Below are 20,370 nucleotides of genomic sequence, written 5' to 3'. Positions count from 1 at the left end.
GGTTTGAACCCACTACCTCTGGTATATGGGACCAGCGTCCTACTCCTTTGAGTCACAGGTGCTGCCCCGTATCTTAATTTTTTAACCATTTTTTTTTGTTGTTGTTGTTATTGCAGTTTTTTTTTTTTGGCCTGGGCCAGGTTTGAACCCACCATGTCCAGTATATGGGTATGGTGCCCTACTCCTTGAGCCACGGGTGCCGCCCTTTTAAAACCATTTTTAAAAAAGGATGTAGGAAAGTGCCCCAAGATGGTAAACTAGAGGCCAGGCTTTCCTGGGAAATCAGGGAGAAATGTGACCATCCACCACTACTGAGATCATCCTGCTCAGAAACTGCTTTGTAAAGGTACAGAATGACAGCATGGGACACCAGAGTGGAAAAGGTAAGAGAGGGAAGCCAGCATAAATGGGTGAAAGGGAATGTTGTGCCAGGGGCAGAGCCTGCATGTCTAATCGTTGGGGTATTAGAGCTGCTAGAAAACCTTGGCCACACCCTACAACCCCTGCAGGGGTGGACCAGGGACTGACCTGATTCTGGAGTGGGTCTGTCTCACCAGAGAGTGTGGAGTGGGGCGAATAGGAGCTGGGAATGCACAAGGCTGTTGGGTGTACAAACACTGGCCCTTTTAGGGAGGGCCAGAGAGGAAGTGGTCTGTTTTGTGGCTTCTTTGCAACAGAGCCGGTAACTTGTCACTAGCTGCTTCCCTTGCAGAGCACTGGGGGTCTGGGTATGGGACTGAGGGAGTGAGAAATCCAATGGCCTGAGGAGTATTATGGAGATACAGCCTGCCACCACAATTCAGGGAGACATGGGGGAGATTGCTGCAGCTCTGAGTCTCTGGATGCCTGCGTGGGCACTGCTCTGCCCAGCTTCCCAGGGACTTTGAGGCATGGCTAGTAGTTGAACAGCCATGGCCAGCTTCTGCTCTGTCCTACAAGCTCAGGCAGCCATCTTTGCGCTGACCCCTAGCTCCAGCAGATTGGGGAGGTCCTCCTCTTCCCTCCCCACTGTTATCCTTTCAATTTCTGGGTCTCATTTGAATTATTGAGGCACAATCCCCACTCAAGCAAAGACACCTTACACCCTTAACCAGTCTGAAAATGAGGCTGAGACATCCTTGATTATCCAGTGTACCCTCCAGGCCTGTGGCACTACTCCCAGGGTTTTCAAGAAAAGGAGTAAGAAATCCAGCTCTGATCTCCTTGACAACCAATTGATGACAACAATTGCCCAACCAAGGCTGGGCAACCCAAAATCCAGACAGGGATCTTTACTGTCAGAAGCAGCTGTCTTTGCTGACAACTGGAGCGCCACTTTCTGCTCTCACTGAAAGTTTTTGAAAAACTGCCTGGGTGGTGGCGCCTGTGGCTCAGTGAGCAGGGCGCTGGCCCCATATGCTGAGAGTGGCGGGTTCAAACCCAGCCCCGGCCAAACTGCAACAACAAAAAAAAATAGCCGGGCGTTGTGGCAGATGCCTGTAGTCCCAGCTACTCGGGAGGCTGAGGCAGGAGAATCGCCTAAGCCCAGGAGTTGGAGGTTGCTGTGAGCTGTGTGATGCCATGGCACTCTACCAAGGGCAATAAAGTGAAACTCTGTCTCTACAAAAAAAAAAAAACAAAAAAACTGTCTGGGTATCTAAGAGGACCATAGGTCATTTAAACTCCAAAACCTAGAGCTGAAGAGAAACAAATGAAGGAGGAAAAGAGATAATAAAGTAGGGGAAGAGGAAACCAGCTAGGTGTGATAGCTCACGCCTATATCCTAGCACTCTGGGAGGCTGCGGTGGGAGGATCACTTGAACTTAAACAAGTTAGAGACTAGACTGAGCAAGACTGAGACCCTGTCTCTACCAAAAATAGAAAAATTAGACTGGCATTGTGGTGGGTGCCAGCTACTTGGGAGGCTGAGGCAGGAGTTTGAGATTGCTGTGAGCTAGGCTGATGCCTCTGTACTCCAGCCTGGGCAACAGAGTGAGACTCCAAAAAAGAAGAGGAGGAAGAGGGAGAAGAGGGAGAAGAAGAAACTACATGAGGAAAAACTTGTAAAATATTTCTGGCTATATGAACAACTAGAACAGATCAACTCCTCCAAGGGATCAATCACAATGCAGCCAATACAGAAGATCCCAACTATGAAAAAATTGTGGAAATGACAGAAATGGTAAATATGACGAAGAGAATTGAAGAGAAAGAGGAAAACCAGCAAAAATAAGTATAAAAATTGTCCCAAGAAATTAATGTAATGAGTCTCCAAGGATCTGGACGAAATTAGAAAGGACATAAATGAGCTTAAAGAATTGAAGGAAACATTCAGAGAGTTTCAAAATATAGGAGAAAGTTTCAACAACAGATTAAGTCACGGAGAAGAAAGAATCTCAGGGCTTGAAGAAAAGGCTCTTGAGCTAACCCAGTCATTTTAAGAAGAAAAGAAGAGAGTAAAAGCAGAACAATCTCTTAGAGAGTCCTGAGACTGAATTAAGTATATAAAGATACAAATCATCGGTATCCCTGAAGAAGAAAAGATTCCCCAAAGCATGGAAGTTCTGGTCAATGGTATTATAGTGGAAAATTTCCCAAGCATTGCCAAAGATTCACACATACACCTACTAGAAGGACATCGAATCCTAGGACAACTAAATTCAGAGCTTCTAGACATACTGTAATTAACCTGGCCAAAGTCAAAATGAAAGAGAAAATCCTGTAAGCAGCCAAGCATAAGCAGCATCTGACCTACTTGGGCAAACTCATCAGGTTAACAGCTGACTTCTCTGTGGAAACTTTACCCACCAGAAGAAAGTGGACTCCTACCTTCAATCTTTTTTTTTTTTTTGAGACAGAGCCTCAAGCTGTCGCCCTGGGTAGAATGCCCTGGCATCACAGCTCACAGCAACCTCCAACTCCTCGGCTCAAGCGATTCTCTTGCCTCCACCTCCCAAGTAGCTGGGACTACGGTGCCGGCCAGAACGCCCAGCTATTTTTTGTTGCAGCCATCATTGTTGTTTGGTGAGCCTGGGCTGAATTTGAACCTGTCAGCTCAGGTGTATGTGGCTGGCGCCTTAGCCGCCTGAGCCGTAGGCGCCGAGCCTCCTTCAATCTTTTCTTACAAAACAACTGCCAACCTAGGATTCTGTATCTTGCAAAACTAAGTTTCATATTCGATGAAGAAATCAAATATTTTACTGACAAGCAAACACTGAGGAAACTTGCCACTGTAAGAGCTGCTCTGCAGGAAGTACTCAGATCTGTACTATATACTGATGAACAGAGTGGATCCCCAGCAAAATAAAGATTCCTGGAAACCAAGGGACAAAACCTAGCTACTACAATGGCCCACATGATAAAACAAGGTAACAAAGCCCCACACAATAAGACAAACTGAAACCTATCACACTTATCAATCCTCTCAAATAAATGTGAATAGCTTGAATTCCCCACTGAAGAGACACAGGATGGCTGACTGGATTAAAAAAATACAAGCCAAGTGTGACTTCAGGAAACACACCTAACCTCCAAGGACAAATCAAGACACAAAGTCAAGGGCTCTGAAACCACAAGAAAGTGGCAGATGAAATTCTTATTCCAGATACGACTGACTTTAACCCTTTCCAATCTAATTTTTCTGACATCTGCATACTCCCCAACTCTTATTTTGAGAAGAAAAGATGCTGGTGGATTATTTGCAATTATCCTACAGTTTTTTTTTTTTTTTTTTGTAGAGACAGAGTTTCACTTTATTGCCCTCGGTAGAGTGCTGTGGCGTCACACAGCTCACAGCAACCTCCAACTCCTGGGCTTAGGCGATTCTCCTGCCTCAGACTCCTGAGTAGCTGGGACTACTGGCGTCCGCCACATCGCCCGGCTATTTTTTCTGTTGCAGTTTGGCCGGGGCTGGGTTTGAACCCGCCACCCTCGGTATATGGGGCAGGCGCCCTACCAACTGAGCCACAGGTGCCGCCTGTGAAACAATTTTTATTAAGTTAATGATCAGCAGTAAAAGTGCAATTACATGAAAAGTCCCATATTGTACATGTTTAATCTGCTTTTCTTTCTTTCTTTTTTTTTTTATTAAATCATAACTGTATACAATGATATGATTATGGGGCATCATACACTCACTTCATAAACCATTTGACATATTTTTATCACAGTGGTTAACATAGCCTTTCCGGCGTTATCTCAGTTACTGTGCCAAAACTTAATCTGCTTTTCTTTTTCTTTTTTTTTTTTCAAGCTGTCACCTGGGTAGAGTGCTGTAGCATCACAGATCACAGCAATCTCCAACTCCTGGGCTCAAGCGATTCTCCTGCCTCCGCCTCCCAAGTCGCTGGGACTACAGGAGCCTGCCACAACGCCCGGTTATTTTCTGGTTGCAGCCGTCATCGTTGTTTTGCGGGCCCGAGCTGGATTCGAACCCACCAGCTCAGGTGTATGTGGCTGGCACCCTAGCTGCGTAAGCCACAGGCACTGAGCCTAATCTGCTTTTTACTGTCTTTACTTATAAAATGTTGAGGGTGGAACCCATTTCTGAATCTTTTTTTCTAGTGGTGGAGTAAAGTACGCATTATTCTGGGGTGCCACTTACATTGAATTTATGGTTTGACCAAATAAATTTACAAGCAGAAGGTAGTTTCGTTGTTGGAAGATCATCAGTCATACAGTGAAAGCAACAATGATATTCAGGAGGCACCATGCTTCCTTCCATATCCTAGAATGTGTTTTTGGCATTCATTTTGGTAGTATATATAACCCATTGGTGACAGCCAAAAAATTGCTTGTTGTCTTCATAGGATTAGTTTCCATATTTGTCTTCATCCACTAATATACCAACCTTCACATCATTTGCCCTGAAAAATATTCATAGATAGCCGTGGAGGCTGCTGAGATGCTGATCTGCTGCAGCCCACACTTCAGGACCTGCCTATGTTTATTTTTGTTTAGATTTTTTTGAGTGTGATACTTCTTTAAGCAATCTGCAGCATGAAATCTAGGCTTGCTCTTGCATGTCTCACAGTAGAAAATAGTTACTCTACTTCTACCTTTCTATTTCTTCTGCTGCAAGCCATGCAATCCTTTGTTGTTGTTTTTCATTTTGCATTACAAAATGCATCTTCCCATTTAGCCTTTCCTTGGTGTGAGAAGATGATAGTTTTCCCCTTTCTTGGATTTCTGTTCCTCACATTGCTCATAAGCTGAGTGGTAAGATTTCTCCTGTAAGAAGGGTGTGTCTGGGCTCAGTACCCATGGCACAGTGGTTACGGCGCCAGCCACATACACCGAGGCTGCCGGGTATAAACCTGGCCCAGGCCAACTAAACAACAATGACAGTTGCAAAAAAATATATAGCCAAGCATCTTAGTGGGCACCTGTAGTCCCAGCTATTTGGGAGGCTGAGGTAAGAGACTCGCCTGAGCCCAAGAGTCTGAGATTGCTGTGAGCTATGACACCATAGCACTCTACCAACGGCAACAAAGTGAGACTCTGTCTAAAAGAAAAAAAGAAAGGTGTGGGGCACCTGTGGCTCAGTGAGTAGGGCGCCGGCCCCATATGCCGAGGGTGGCAGGTTCAAACCCAGACCCGGCCAAACCGCAACAAAAAAATAGCCGGGCGTTGTGGCGGGCGCCTGTAGTCCCAGCTGCTCGGGAGGCTGAGGCAAGAGAATCGCGTAAGCCCAAGAGTTAGAGGTTGCTGTGAGCCGTGTGACGCCACGGCACTCTACCGAGGGCGGTACAGTGAGACTCCGTCTCTACAAAAAAAAAAAAAAAAAAAAAAGAAAGGTGTGTTTGTACTTTCCCCCGACTTTCTTCTTATTTAAAGAGTAAAGGATGTAGATGCTCACAACTGGAACTTTCACTAGCTAGATGAATAACTTTTTCCACCATGTGTAGGATGTCTTTGTAAATTCATAACATTCACAATACTGATCAGTTCTGTCCACTCTTAAACTCTGTGTATTCTAAGACAATTGTCAGTTTTTCAAGTTGAAGAGTTTCTTCTTCTTCTTTTTTTTTTTTTTTGTAGAGACAGAGTCTCACTTTAGCGCCCTCGGTAGAGTGCCATGGCATCACACGGTTCACAGCAACCTCCAGGTCTTGGGCTCACATGATTCTCTTGCCTCAGCCTCCCAAGTAGCTGGGACTACAGGCACCTGCCACAATGCCCGGCTATTTTTTTGTTGCAGTTTGGCCGGGGCTGGGTTTGAACCCACCACCCTCAGTATATGGGGCCGGCGCTGTACTCACTGAGCCACAGAGTTTCTTCTTACAACCAGTGATCAACTGTGTTTGAGGGCCAAAGAATGTACTCAGCATTGTCACTAACCTCTTGTCATGGAAGGAGAGACACATCATTTTTCTATCATACTGCTAGGTACATAATTCATATTCCTCAAATTTCTTCTTTTTCAGATCACTTGGAAAATCCTTCCTAGAAGCCATAACTTTCTGTTATATGTATTTTCATTTTATGTAAATCCCAAGCAAGTTGAGGGCTTGTGTAGAACCTGACAGTGTAGATGTGATAGTCTGAACCATTCACATGTGTTTGCAAAACTTGTGCCAAAGGAATCACTATTCAATATATAAGTGGCAAATCAGGACAAAAAGATTTTTTGTTGTTGTCTTGCCATAATAGGGAATGTGAGAAAACACAACCACTTTCTGAATCACACAGACAAAAATTTCATAGGCCCCACTTTGTAGGCTTTTTCAGATTACAGTGCTTGACTTGAATCCTTCCTTTGAAACCTACTGTGCTCTCATCTATAGTCATATTTTTGCATTTATTGTCAATATACTCACAACATTCTTCACCTTGCTCCCTTGGGTACCATAGTCCCTTGAGCTGCAATAGGAGAGACTAAATGTACCATCCAACATATTTGGTAAAAATGGAGATGAGAGAAAAACATCCCTGAAGAATAAGGTTCCGTTTAGCCACTCTTTCAGTCTTTGGTAAAACAGTGCCTTTTAAATTCAGAGCCATGTTCCATATTGCACCAAAGAATGCTTTTATTTCTTCTGATGAAATATCCTTCCATAAGTGCCACATTAAATATTTCGTTAGTGGAGTCACATTTTGTATTTTTTCTGCTGCATACATATTTGTCGTAGTCACAATTTCACTTTTTTTTTTTTTTTTGTAGAGACAGAGTTTCACTTTATTGCCCTCAGTAGAGTGCCATGGCATCACATAGCTCACAGCAACCTCCAACTCCTGGGCTTAGGCGATTCTCCTGCCTCAGCCTCCCGAGTAGCTGGGACTACAGGCACCCGCCACAACACCCGGCTATTTTTTTGTTGCAGTTTGGCCGGGGCTGGGTTTGAACCCGCCACCCTCGGCATATGGGGCCGGCGCCCTGCTCACTGAGCCACAGGCGCCGCCCTCACAATTTCACTATTAAGATTATCTGAGGAAAGGACCTAGAAATACTCAAATTCAGTTTTTGGCCAAGCACTGTTTTTGTTTGTTTGTTTGTTTTTGAGAAACAGTCTTACTTTCTTGGCCAAGAAAAGACTTTGAAAAAGTCTCTTTACTTTGAAGAAGAGTAAATCCTTATTGTGTGACAGAGTAGAGGAACTTTATAAGATCACTATCACCATCATGATAAACCTTCCAGCTGCTTGTTACAGGTTATGTTATATTCATCACTTTCTTCTTCATTACTAACTTTAGATTCACTAGAACCAGTATCACTATACACATGAAGAGTTTCTTCATGCTCATTTTCATCACTCAACTTTCCTTCAAGTTCACTGTCCTCAAAAATCCATGTTGCAGTATCATCATCACTTACACACCTTCTCCCTGCCACTCTCCTACAAGCACAACCATACTACTACAATGTATGATCACCTATTCACATCAAAACAGAAAGAAAAATGGAAATAGTACAAGCTATGCTATCTGTTGGGTAGACTCTATACTGTATGAGGAAATGCATCAGACAGGCTCCAACAGAGGAGCAGGTGAACAAATGCAACAACAAAAAGTGTTGGATGTCTTCCAACATTGGAGTGGAATAGGAAAATCATTATGTTGGATGAAGTCTGACATAGGATTGGTAGGGTTAAAGAAACAAAAGTAAAGAAAGACAAAATGGATACTATATACAGCTCAAGGGAACAATCCAACAATTAGACATTTCAATCCTATATATTTACGTACCCAACTTAAATACTTCCAGATTTATAAGGCAAATCCTACTTGGTCTGAACAATATGATAAGAACAACACTATAATAGCTGGGGACTTCAACAGTGCACATACAGAACTAGACAGATCCTCCAAGCAGAAACTAAGCAAAGAAATGATGGACTTAAACACAACTCTAGGACAAATGGGGTTAAAAGACATACAGAATATTTCACACCAATACTACTGAATGTATGTTCTTCTCATCAGCTCATGGGTCATTCTCCAAGATTAATCATATCCTAGGTCACAAATCAAACCTCAACAAATTTAAAAAGATAGAAATAATATGAAAATTTACAGACCACAGTGAAATTAAAGTAGAACTTAATTCCAATGGAAACACTCATCCCTACACAAAGTCATGGAAACTAAAGAATTATTGCTAAATGATACCTGGGTCAAGGACGGGATAAAGAAGGAAATCATTTGATTCCATGAACTAAATGACAATGAAGCCACAAACTTTCAAAACCTGTGTGATAATGCAAAAGCGCTAACAGTGAAATTCGCTGTATTAAATGCTCACATCCAGGAATCAGAATGAGTACAAATCAATAATCTAATGAATTATCTCAAGGAACCAGAAAAGGAAGAACAATCCAATCCAAGACCCAGTGGAAGAAAAGAAACAACCAAAATTAGATCAGAACTAAATGATATTGAAAACAAAAGAACCATTCAGAAGATTCACGAAACATAAAGTTGGTTCTTTGAAAAGATAAATAAACCTTGGGTGGTGACTGTAGCTCAAAATGGCTAAGGCGCCAACCACATACACCAGAGCTGGTGGGTTTGAATTGGCCTGGCCTGCCAAACAATGACAACTACAACCAAAAAATAGCTGGGCATTGTGGCAGGCGCCTGTAGTCCCAGCTACTCAGGAGGCTGAGGCAAGAGAATCACTTAAGCCCAGGAGTAGGAGGTTGATGTGAGCTGTAACACCACAGCACTCTACCCAGGGCAATAGCATGAGACTCTGTCTCAAATGAAAAAAAAAAAAAAGAAAGAAAAGATAAACCATTGGCCAGATTAATCAGAAACAGAAAAGTTCTGTTTTCTGAACTTATCTTTAACAAGCTCAATCAGAAATGAAAAAAGGGAATTAATAGATACCACGGAAATATAAAATGTCCAAATATCACCAAATACCATAAAAATCTCTATGCTCAGAAATTTGAAAACATGGAGGAAATGGGCAAATATCTGGAATCACATTACCTCCCTAGACTCAACGAGGAAGAAGTGGAACTCTTGAACAGACCACTTTTTTTTCTTTTTTCCTTTGGAGACAGAGTCTCACTGTGGCATCACAGCTCATAGCAACCTCAAACTCTTAGGCTTGAGTGATTCTTTTGCCTCAGCCTCCCGAGCAGCTGGGACTACAGCTGCCCACCACAATGCCCGGCTATTTTTTGGTTGCAGCTGTCATTGTTGCTTAGCAGGCCTGGGCTGGGCTTGAACCTGTCAGCTTTGGTATATGTAACCAGAGCCCTACTCACTGAGCTGTAGGCACTGAGCCTATTTTTTTTCTTTTTTAACTGAGACAGAGTCTCGCTTTGTCACACTTGGTAGAGTACTGTGGTGTCATAGTTCACAGCAACCTCAAGCTCTTGGGCTCAAGAGAGTCTCTTGCTTCTTGAGTAGCTGGGACTACAGGTACCCACCACAATGCCCAGCTATTTTTTGGTTGCAGTTGTCATTGTTGCTTAGCAGACCGGGGCCGGGCTTGAACCTATTAGCTTTGGTAAATGTGACCAGAGCCCTACTCATTGAGCTGTGGGCACTGAGCCTATTTTTTTTTTTTTTTTGTAGAGACAGAGTCTCACTGTACCGCCCTCAGGTAGAGTGCCGTGGTGTCACACGGCTCACAGCAACCTCTAACTCTTGGGCTTAGGCTATTCTCTTGCCTCAGCCTCCCAAGCAGCTGGGACTACAGCCTCCCAAGCAGCTCGCACGCCACAATGCCCGGCTATTTATTTATTTTTTTTAATTGAGACAGAGTCTTACTTTGTTACCCTCGGTAGAGTACTGTGGTGTCATAGCTCACAGCAACCTCAAGGTCTTGAGCTCAAGAGATTCTCTTGCCTCAGCTTCTTGAGTAGCTGGAACTACAGGTACCCACCACAATGCCCGGCTATTTTTTGGTTGCAGTTGTCATTGTTGCTTAGCAGGCCTGGTCCAGACTCGAACCCATCAGTTTTGGTGTATGTGGCTGGAGCCCTAGTCACTGAGCTATGGGCGCTGAGCCTATTTTTTTTTTTTTTTTTTAATTGAGACAGAGTCTCACTTTGTCACCCTCAGTAGAGTACTGTGGCGTCATAGCTCACAGAAACCTCAAGCTCTTGGGCTCAAGCCATTCTCTTGCCTTAGCCTCCGGAGTAGCTGAGACTATAGGTGCCTACCACAATGCCCAGCTATTTTTTTGTTTGTTTGTTTTGTTTTGTTTTCTTTAGCAAGTGCAGGCTGGGTTCGAACCCACCAGCCCCAGAGGATGTGGCTGGCACCCTAACCACTGAGCCACGGGTGCCCAGCCTGAACAGACCACTATTAAGTAGCAAAACTGAAACAACAATAAAGAAGCTTCTGACAAAGAAAAGAAGTCCCAGATCAGATGGGTTCATGCCAGAATTTTACCAAACCTTCAAACAAGAACTCATACCTATATTGTAGAATCTATTCCAAAACATTGAGAAGTAAAGAACTCTTCCCAACTCCTTCTATGAGGCAAATATTACCCTGATACCAAAACCAGGAAAGGACCCAACAAAAAGAAAACTAAAGACCAATTTTATTAATGAACATTGAGGGACAAATACTCAATAAAATCTTTGCAAACAGAATTCAGCTATACATCAAAAAAAGAAAAAAATTCATCACAACCTTCATCCCAGGGATGCAAGGCTGGGTCAACATATGCAAATCTATAAACAGAAGTTAAAAACAAAGACCAGGACAGCACCTATAGCTCAGTGGGTAGGGCACTTACCACATACACCCGGGCTGGCGGGTTCGAACTCAGCCCAGGCCAGCTGAACAACAATAACTGCAACAACAACAAAAAAATAGCCGGGTGTTGTGGGGGCGCCTGTAATCCCAGCTACTTGGGAGGCGGAGGCAAGAGAATTGCTTAAGCTGAAGAGTTTGAGGTTGCTGTAAGCTGTGATGCCACAGCATTCTATGGAGGGTGACATAGTAAGACTCTGTCTCAAAAAATAAATAAATAGGGCAGCGCCTGTGGCTCAGTGAGTAGGGTGCCGGCCCCATATGCCGAGGGTGGCGGGTTCAAACCCAGCCCCGGCCAAACTGCAACAAAAAAATAGCTGGGTGTTGTGGCGGGCGCCTGTAGTCCCAGCTGCTCGGGAGGCTGAGGCAAGAGAATCGCGTAAGCCCAAGAGTTAGAGGTTGCTGTGAGCCGTGTGACACCACGGCACTCTACCCGAGGGCGGTACAGTGAGACTCTGTCTCTACAAAAATAAAAAATAAAAATAAATAAATAAATAAAGATTTAAATCTAAATCATAAAACTATACAAACCCTAGAAGAAAATGTGGGAAAAACCTCTTAATCTTACCAGCCTAGGGAAATAATTTATGAAGAAGACCCAAAGCAAAGACACAACCTATAGAAAATAGCGGTGCATTGTGGTAGATGCCTGTAGTCCCAGCTACCTGGGGGCCTGAGTCAAGAGAATGAGGACTTAAGCCCAAGAGTTTGAGTTTGCTGTGAGCTGTGACGCCACAGAACTCTACCGAGGGTGACATAGTAAGACTCTGTCTCAAAAAAACCCCAAAAAACAAAAACCAAAAACCCCTAGCAAAACTGTCTGTGTAATATAAAAATTTTAACAGTGGTTATCCCTGGGTTATTTATTATTTTCTTTCTTTCTTTTTCTTTTCTTTTTTTTTTTTTGAGATAGAGCCTCAAGCTATCGCCCTGGGTAGAGGGCCATGGCGTCACAGCTCACAACAACCTCCAACTCCTGGGCTTAAGCGATTCTCTTGCCTCATCCTCCCAAGTAGCTGGGACTATAGGTGCCTGCCATAATGCCTGGCTATTTTTTGGTTGTAGTTGTCATTGTTTGGCAGGCCTGGGCTGGATTCAAACCCGCCAGCTCTGGTGTAGGTGGCTGGCACCTTAGCCGCTTAAGCTATAAGTGCTGAGCCTATTTATTATTTTCTTCTTTGGGATTTATTTCTTCTTTTTATTTCCCAAATTATTCTATTCTATAGACAGAGTTTCAATTTGTTGTCCTTGGTAGGGTACGGTGCCTTCATAACTCACAGCAACCTCAAATTCTTGGGCTCAGGTGATTCTTTTGCCTTAGCCTCCCAAGTAGCTGGGACTACGGGCACTTGCCACAATGCTCAGTTATTTTTAGAGATGGGGTCTCACTCTTGCTCTGGCTGGTCTCCAGTGAGTGAGGTCAGGCAATCCACTCACCTCAGCCTCACAGAGTGCTAGGATTATAGGTGTGAGCCAGCCCACCAGGCCCATTTCTCAAATTTTAAATAATAAAAAGCCATTATTATTATTATTATTTGCAAATAGCCAAAATTTCCAAAGCTTTTCATCACCTTAAATAGAACTCTGTTACCATTAAGCAATAACTCCCATTCCTTCAACTCTCTTATCCCCTAATATTCTACTTTATCCTCCTTTACCCATTTTAGACACCACCTATAGTACATCATACGATATTTGTCTTTTTGTGACTGGCTTATTTCACTTAACACGCATACATATTCAAGGTTCATCAAAATTGTAGCATGTATAAGAAATTAATTCCAGGGCGGCACCTGTGGCTCAGTGGGTAGGGCACTGGCCCCATATATCTATTTTTATTTTTATTTATTTATTTATTTTTTGTGGTTTTTGGCCGGGGCTGGGTTTGAACCCGCCACCTCCGGCATATGGGACCGGCGCCCTACTCCTTGAGCCACAGGCCCCGCCCGCCGGCCCCATATATCGAGGGTGGCAGGTTCAAACCTGGCCCCGGCCGAACTGCAACAACAACAACAACAAAAAATAGCCGGGTGTTCTGGCGGGCGCCTGTAGTCCCAGCTACTCGGGAGGCTGAGGCAAGAGAATTGCTTGAGCCCAGGTGTTGGAGGTTGCTGTGAGCTGTGTGATGCCATGGCACTCTACTGAGGGCCATAAAGTGAAACTCTGTCTCTACAAAAAAAAAAAAAAAAGAAAGAAATTAATTCCAGGCTTGGCGCCCATAGCTCAGTGGTTAGGGCACTGGCCACATATTGTTGTTTGAACCCAGCCTGGGCCTGCTAAACAAGGACAACTGCAACAACAACAACAACAAACAACAGCTGGGTGTTGTGGCGGGTACCTGTAGTCCCAGCTACTTAGAACGCTGAGGCAAGAGAATTGCTTAAGCCCAAGAGTTTGAGGTTGCTGTGAGCTATGATGCTACTGCACTCTACTGAGGGCGACAAAGTGAAACTCTGTCTCAAACAAACAAACAAACAAACAAAAAACCCAAAAAAACCAAACCCCACCCCCCCCAAAACCAAACCAACATACTTAAAGAAAACTCTAGTTCCTGGGCGGCGCCTGTGGCTCAGTCGGTAAGGTGCCGGCCCCATATAACGAGGGTGGCGGGTTCAAACCCGGCCCCGGCCAAACTGCAACCAAAAAATAGCCGGGCGTTGTGGCGGGCGCCTATAGTCCCAGCTACTCGGGAGGCTGAGGCAAGAGAATCACTTAAGCCCAGGAGTTGGAGGTTGCTGTGAGCTGTGTGGCCACGGCACTCTACCGAGGGCCATAAAGTGAGACTCTGTCTCTACAAAAAAAAAAAAAAAAAAAGCTCTAGTTCCAAGCTTGTCACTGTAATAATCATTATTAGAATGCTTTTGCCACCCTATAAATTCTTTTGCCCTATCAAACCTCATGCAAGTAGAACCTCAAATCAGATTAACAGCACCATCTCTAGGTTTTTTATCCTACTTATCCTAGCAATATATTCTATTTCAAGTCCTGAGTCTTATTATTATTATTTTTTTTTGTAGAGAGAGTCTCACTTTACCACCTTCAGTAGAGTGCCATGATGTCACAGGACTCACAGCAACCTCTAGCTCTTGGGCTTCAGCGATTCTCCTGCCTCAGCCTCCCGAGCAGTTGGGACTACAGGCGCCCGCCACAATGCCCGGCTATTTTTTGGTTGCAGTTCAGCTGGGGCTGGGTTTGAACCCGCCACCCTCAGTATATGGGGCCGGTGCCCTACTCACTGAGCCACAGGCGCCACCCTGAGTCTTATTATAGGGAAGGATCGAATTATGAGTCTTCTAAAGGCAAAAACATTGTTATCATTCCTTCAGGGAGGGTACTTCCAAAGAGAATCTACAATGTTCAAGAATTCTTCATTAACATTCTAATTATGAATCTCTGAGGTGATCTAATAAGCAATTTGGGAGAGTGTTCTGCAAAAATGTCTGAAGCCCATCAAGCTACAGATGCTTAAAAAACACCAACAGCTGGACAAGTGTGGCGGGTCACACCTGTGATCCTAGCACTCTGGGGGGCTGAGGGGGAGGATCGTTTGAGCTCAGGAGTTCCCTGTCTCCACGAAAAATACTAAAATGGGCTGAGCATGGTGGCAGGCACCTGTAAGTCCCAGCTATTCGGGAAGCTGAGGCTTGAGCCCAGGGGTTTGAGGTTCCTGTGACCTGGGCTGACACCACGGTACTCTAGCCTGGGCAATGGAGAGTGAGACTCTGTCGTCCCCACCACTCCCCATGCCAAAAAAAAATACTGACACTTGCATTCCACCCATAGACATTCTTATTTAATGTAACTGAGATCTGGCCATTTTAAAAAATCCCTATCCCCACATTCTAATGTGTAGCAAAATTGAGAACAACTGCTATAGAAAATAGTGTCTTCAAATTTTTCTACCTTCAAGTCTGAGAATGATAGGAAACAAAAAGCCTAAGCTGAAGTCTGGGATCTTCTGGGGCTGAATGACCTAAAGAAAGTACACAGATGACTAACACTCATCATCCTGTAACCATTTTCACAGAACCATGGTCTTTTCATGGTATACTAGAGAGACAGTTGAAACCACAATCAAACAAGTATCAATTTGGAGTAATCCTACCACTCTGGGAGGCCAAGAATGGGTGGATTGCTTGAGCGCTGGAATTCAAGACTAGCCTAAGCAAGAGTGAGACCCCGTCTCTACTAAAAACAAAAAACTGAGGCACGAGGATCTCATGAGCCCAAGAGTTTGAGGTTGCTGTAAGCTATGATGCTACGACATTCTATCAAGGGCAACAAAGTGAGAATCAGAATCCAAAAAAAAAAAAAATAAATTTGGTAAGCGACTAGGTAGATCTGATATTGCTAAAACTCTAAGTAAGAAACAAGAACAAGTATATGATAGAGAAGTAACGCCAAAGTGAACACCTACTAAATGTAAAACACTCTACTCCCAGGCAGTGGGAATGGTGAGGCTGTAGAGCAGTGGTTATCAACCTTCCTAATGTCGCGATGTATTTTCATTGTTACAAAGGGGTCATGACCCACAGGTTGAGAACAACTGCAGTGGTTCCCTACATGATCTGATATAGTTCCTCCTCTCATCTACAAGTTCTTGCACCTTAGAACTTTGCATAAGTGCAACAAAGATTGGTTCACCACACTCTTAAATCACACATCCTCCCTTTCCTCTTGCTGAGGATGAGCTGTATAGCCATGGTTGGAAGAGGCAGTTCAGCAGAGGTCATCATGCCCTCACCTGTCCAGTTGGGAGTCCTCTGAAAACCACTAAATGGTATCATTTCAATGGAACAGCTTTGAAAAAAGCTGCCTGTGGTTGAGAAGGAATACCACTGTCCATAGTTTTACTGCTTATAACCTAGTAGGAAGAACTAGGATAAGAACATGGGTAGGGTTGACTTACATGAGACTTTTCTTTTCAGCCTTTAGGCAGAGGATAGAGATGTCGCCAACTGCTGAAATCTATTTTTCTTTCTAGTAACCTCCACTTGGCAGTTTCACGGTTTGTTAACCGAGTATAACCAAACCATCCTTTGCTTCTCAGGACACCAAAGAAGGGCAATCAGTAATGCAGAGAGAGGAACTCAGTAACAGGGGTCAAAAGTGGCTCTTCTGCCCAGATTGGCTTTGGGAAGCAATGCCTCTCATTATGCATAGTTCCAAATAATCTTCCTCTCCCCAATTTGTGACAATAATTATTCTGAAATTTTCACTGGCCCTTATTATGAATTGTGTCTCCTCAAAAAGACATGTAGAAATACTAATCCCTAGTATCTTAGAATGTGACTTTATTAGGAAACAGGGTCTTTACAAAGGCAAACAAAATAAGGTCATTAGGATCCACCTTAATCCAATATGACTGGTGTTCTTAAAAAAAGGGGGAAACATTTAGGCCTAGCACAGTGGCTTATGTGCATAACCCTAGCATTCTGGGAGGCTGGGACAGGTGGATTGCTTGAGCTCATGAGCTCGAGACCAGCCTTGGCAAGAACAAGACTCCGTTTCTACTAAAAATAGAAAGCAGGTTCCTATAGTCCCAGCTACTAAGAGACTGAGGCAAGAGGATTGCCTGAGCCCAAGAGTTTGAGGTTGCTGTGATGATGCCATGGCACTCTACTGAGGGAACCAGAGTGTGAGACTCTGTCTCAGAAACAAGGGGGACAGGGATTTGGACACAGGTACGCATAGAGGGAAGACAGCCATGTGACTGGAATGATGTATCTAACAAAGCAAAAAACATGGATTGCCAGCTAACACTGGAAGCAAGGAAGGATTCTCCTCTAGAGCTGTAAGAGACAGAAGGCCCTGCCAGCACTTTGATCTCAGACTTCTAATCTCCATGACTGTGAGATAATACATTTCTGTTGTTTTAAGCCACCAGTTTTTGGTATGTTGTCACAGTAGCCCTAGGAAACTAACAGCCCCAAAGGCAGATATGGTGTTGATTAAATTGTCAGATTTCACCTTAACTAGCCTCACTGAATTACTGCTCGTAGATCACAGTCTAGATCAGTGGCACTTAAAAAGTACGGATGGAGGGCGGCGCCTGTGGCTCAGTGAGTAGGGCGCCGGCCCCATATGCCGAGGGTGGCGGGTTCAAACCCAGCCCCGGCCAAAAAAATAGCCGGGCGTTGTGGCGGGCGCCTGTAGTCCCAGCTGCTCGGGAGGCTGAGGCAAACGAATCGCATAAGCCCAAGAGTTAGAGGTTGCTGTGAGCCGTGTGACGCCACGGCACTCTACTGAGGGCGGTACAGTGAGATTCTGTCTCTACAAAAAAAAAAAAAAAAAAGAAAGTACGGATGGGTTTGGTGCCTGTGGCACCAGTCACATACACCGAGGCTGGCGGGTTTGAAACCGGCCTGGGCCAGCTAAACAATGACAACTGCAACAAAAAATAGCCGGGCGTTCAATTCATAATATCCAAGACATGGAAACAGCCCAAGTGCCCATCGACCCATGAATGGATTAATGAATTGTGGTATATGTACACTATGGAATACTATGCAGCCATAAAAAGATGAAGACTTCACATCTTTTATGTTTACCTAGATGGAACTGGAACATATTCTTCTTAGTAAAGTATCTCAAGAATGGAAAAAAAAAGCATCCAATGTACTAAATACTACTATGAAATCAATATATAACCTCCTACACGCTCATACAAATGGCAAAACATAACTATAGTCCAGAAAGTAGAAGTGAAGAGGAGAGAGAGGGCAGGGGAGGAGGGACGTAGGAGGAGGGAGGGTATTTGGGGGGAACCTCACCTAATGTGCATGATGCAATTGTACATTTCAAAACTATTAATGAGTATAATTGTGATGGATGTGTTACTTAACTCAATGTAAACACTTCACATTATATATCGAAGCAGTACTCTGAATCCCATAAATGCAGCAGTGTACAAAGTTATGATTTAATAAAAAATAATTAAAAAAAAATAGCTGGGCATTGTGGTGGGTGCCTGTAGTCCCAGCTACTTGGGAGGCCTAGGCAAGAGAATTGCTTAAGCCCAAGAGTTTGAGGTTGCTGTGAGCTGTGACACCACACCACTCTACCAAGGGTGACATAGTGAGACTCTGTCTCAAAAAAAAAAAAAAACTATGGGTGGAGAATAGTGGTGATGGCAGCAAACCATAATTTCTTGGGGAGCTCTTTCATGATAAACATGCCCAACCTGCATTCTGAACCTGCTGATTCAGAATGTGAGTAAGGGATAGCTAACTAACATATATATATATATATTTAATTTAAAAAAAAATTTTTTTTTTTTTTTAGAGAGCCTCACTCTATCACCCTGGGTAGACTGCCATGTTCTATAGCTCACAGCAACTTCACTCAAACTCTGGGCTCAAGTGATGCTCTTGTCTCAGCTTCCCAAGTAGCTGGGACTATAGACACTTGCCACAACTCGCAGTCAGTTTTGCTATTTTTAGTAGAGATGGGGGTCTCCTCTTGCTCAGGCTGGTCTCGAACTTCTAAACTCTAGAGATCCACCCACCTCAGCCTCCCAGAGTGCTAGGATTACAAGTGTGAGGCACTGTGCCTGGCCACTATTTTGAACAAGCTACCTAAGTGATTCTAGTGACTTGCTCTGATCCTCTCTTCCCACAGTAACTGAGTAACACTAAAGAATAAAACTTCAGGGCGGTGCATGTGGCTCAGTGAGTAGGGTGCCGGCCCCATATACCGAGGGTGATGGGTACAAACTCGGTCTTGGCCAAACTGCAACAAAAATAATAGCCAGGCGTTGTGGCAGGTGCCTATAATCCCAGCCACTTGGGAGGCTGAGGCAAGAGAATCAATCACCTAAGCCCAAGAACTGGAGGTGGCACTCTACTGAGGGTGATAAAGTGAGACTCTGTCTCTAGAGGAAAAAAAAAAGAATAAAACTTCGGGCCTTCTCCAAATTGATCTATATATTTAATGCAATTCCAATCAAAATCTCAGCAGGTAATTTTTTGTAAAAATTCACAAGCTAATACTAAAATTTATATACATAAGTGAAAGAGGCCAAAAATAGTCAATGCAATCTTGAAGTACAACAAAGCTGGAGTACTTACACTACAAGATACCAAGACTTATAAAGCCATAATTACTAAGTCAATGTAGTGCTGACACGAGAATAGACAAATGGATGAACGGAACAGAAGAAAGCCTAGAAGTAAACCCATACATGTTAAGTGATTTATGACAAATGTGCCACTGCTGTGCAGTGGGAGAGGTATAGTCTTTTTTTAAATTTCAGATTAATATGAGGGTCCAAACAATTAGGTTACAATGTTTGCATTTGTTAGGCTGAGTGATAGTCTTTTAAACAAGGTGCTAGGCCAATTAGATATCAATAGGGGTAAAAAATAAGAATCTTCACTTCTAGCTCACACTTTAACCAAAAATCAATTCCAGATAGACTGCAGATCTAAATATGAGAGGAAAAACAATAAGGCTCTCAGAAAAAACACAGAATACCCTCACAATCTTGGGATAGGAAAAACTTCGTTAAACAGGACACAAAAAACACTAACAATAAAAGGAAAAAATATAACTAGACTATATAAAAATGAAGAAGACACCTTAACAGAAAAGGCAAGAAACAGAAGAATTTATAATACACGACTCTAACAAAGGACTCATAACCAGAATATACAAAGAACTCCCACAAATCAATAAGGTAAAGACATACAATCCAACCCAAAATGGGCAAAAGACTTGACAGTTTGTAAAAGAGGACTTCCCAATGGCCAATGAAGACATAAAAAGATGCTCAGTTTCATTACTCACCAGGAAAATGCAAATTAAAACCACAATGAGATACCACTACACAACAACCAGAATGGCTACAATAAAAAAGACAAATAAGGGTGGCGCCTGTGGCTCAGTCGGTAAGGCGCCAGCCCCATACATCGAGGGTGGCGGGTTCAAACCCAGCCCCGGCCAAACTGCAACCAAAAAATAGCCGGGCGTTGTGGCGGGCGCCTGTAATCCCAGCTACTTGGGAGGCTGAGGCAAGAGAATCGCTTAAGCCCAGGAGCTGGAGGTTGCTGTGAGCTGTGTGAGGCCATCGCACTCTACAGAGGGCCATAAAGTGAGACTCTGTCTCTACAAAAAAATAAAAAAATAAAAAATAAATAAAAAATTAGGGCGGCGCCTGTGGCTCAGTCGGTAAGG

At 43.6% G+C, this 20,370-nt stretch overlaps 1 protein-coding gene and 1 pseudogene across 2 annotated transcripts in view; both read right to left on the bottom strand.

Moving 5' to 3' along the window:
- The window catches only part of ZNF609 (zinc finger protein 609), a 261,907-nt gene that overhangs the window by 30,601 nt on the left and 210,936 nt on the right, over window positions 1-20,370 (bottom strand). The gene's annotated exons all lie outside the window — the stretch shown is intronic.
- On the bottom strand, window positions 4,492-6,829 carry LOC128587687 (NADH dehydrogenase [ubiquinone] 1 alpha subcomplex subunit 12-like; annotated as a pseudogene).

This window comes from Nycticebus coucang, chromosome 6 (assembly GCF_027406575.1).
Source record: "Nycticebus coucang isolate mNycCou1 chromosome 6, mNycCou1.pri, whole genome shotgun sequence".
In the NCBI taxonomy this organism is placed as follows: Eukaryota; Metazoa; Chordata; class Mammalia; order Primates; family Lorisidae; genus Nycticebus; species Nycticebus coucang.
Note: the sequence above shows the minus strand (reverse complement) of the source record. Positions and strands in the feature narration are given on the sequence as shown.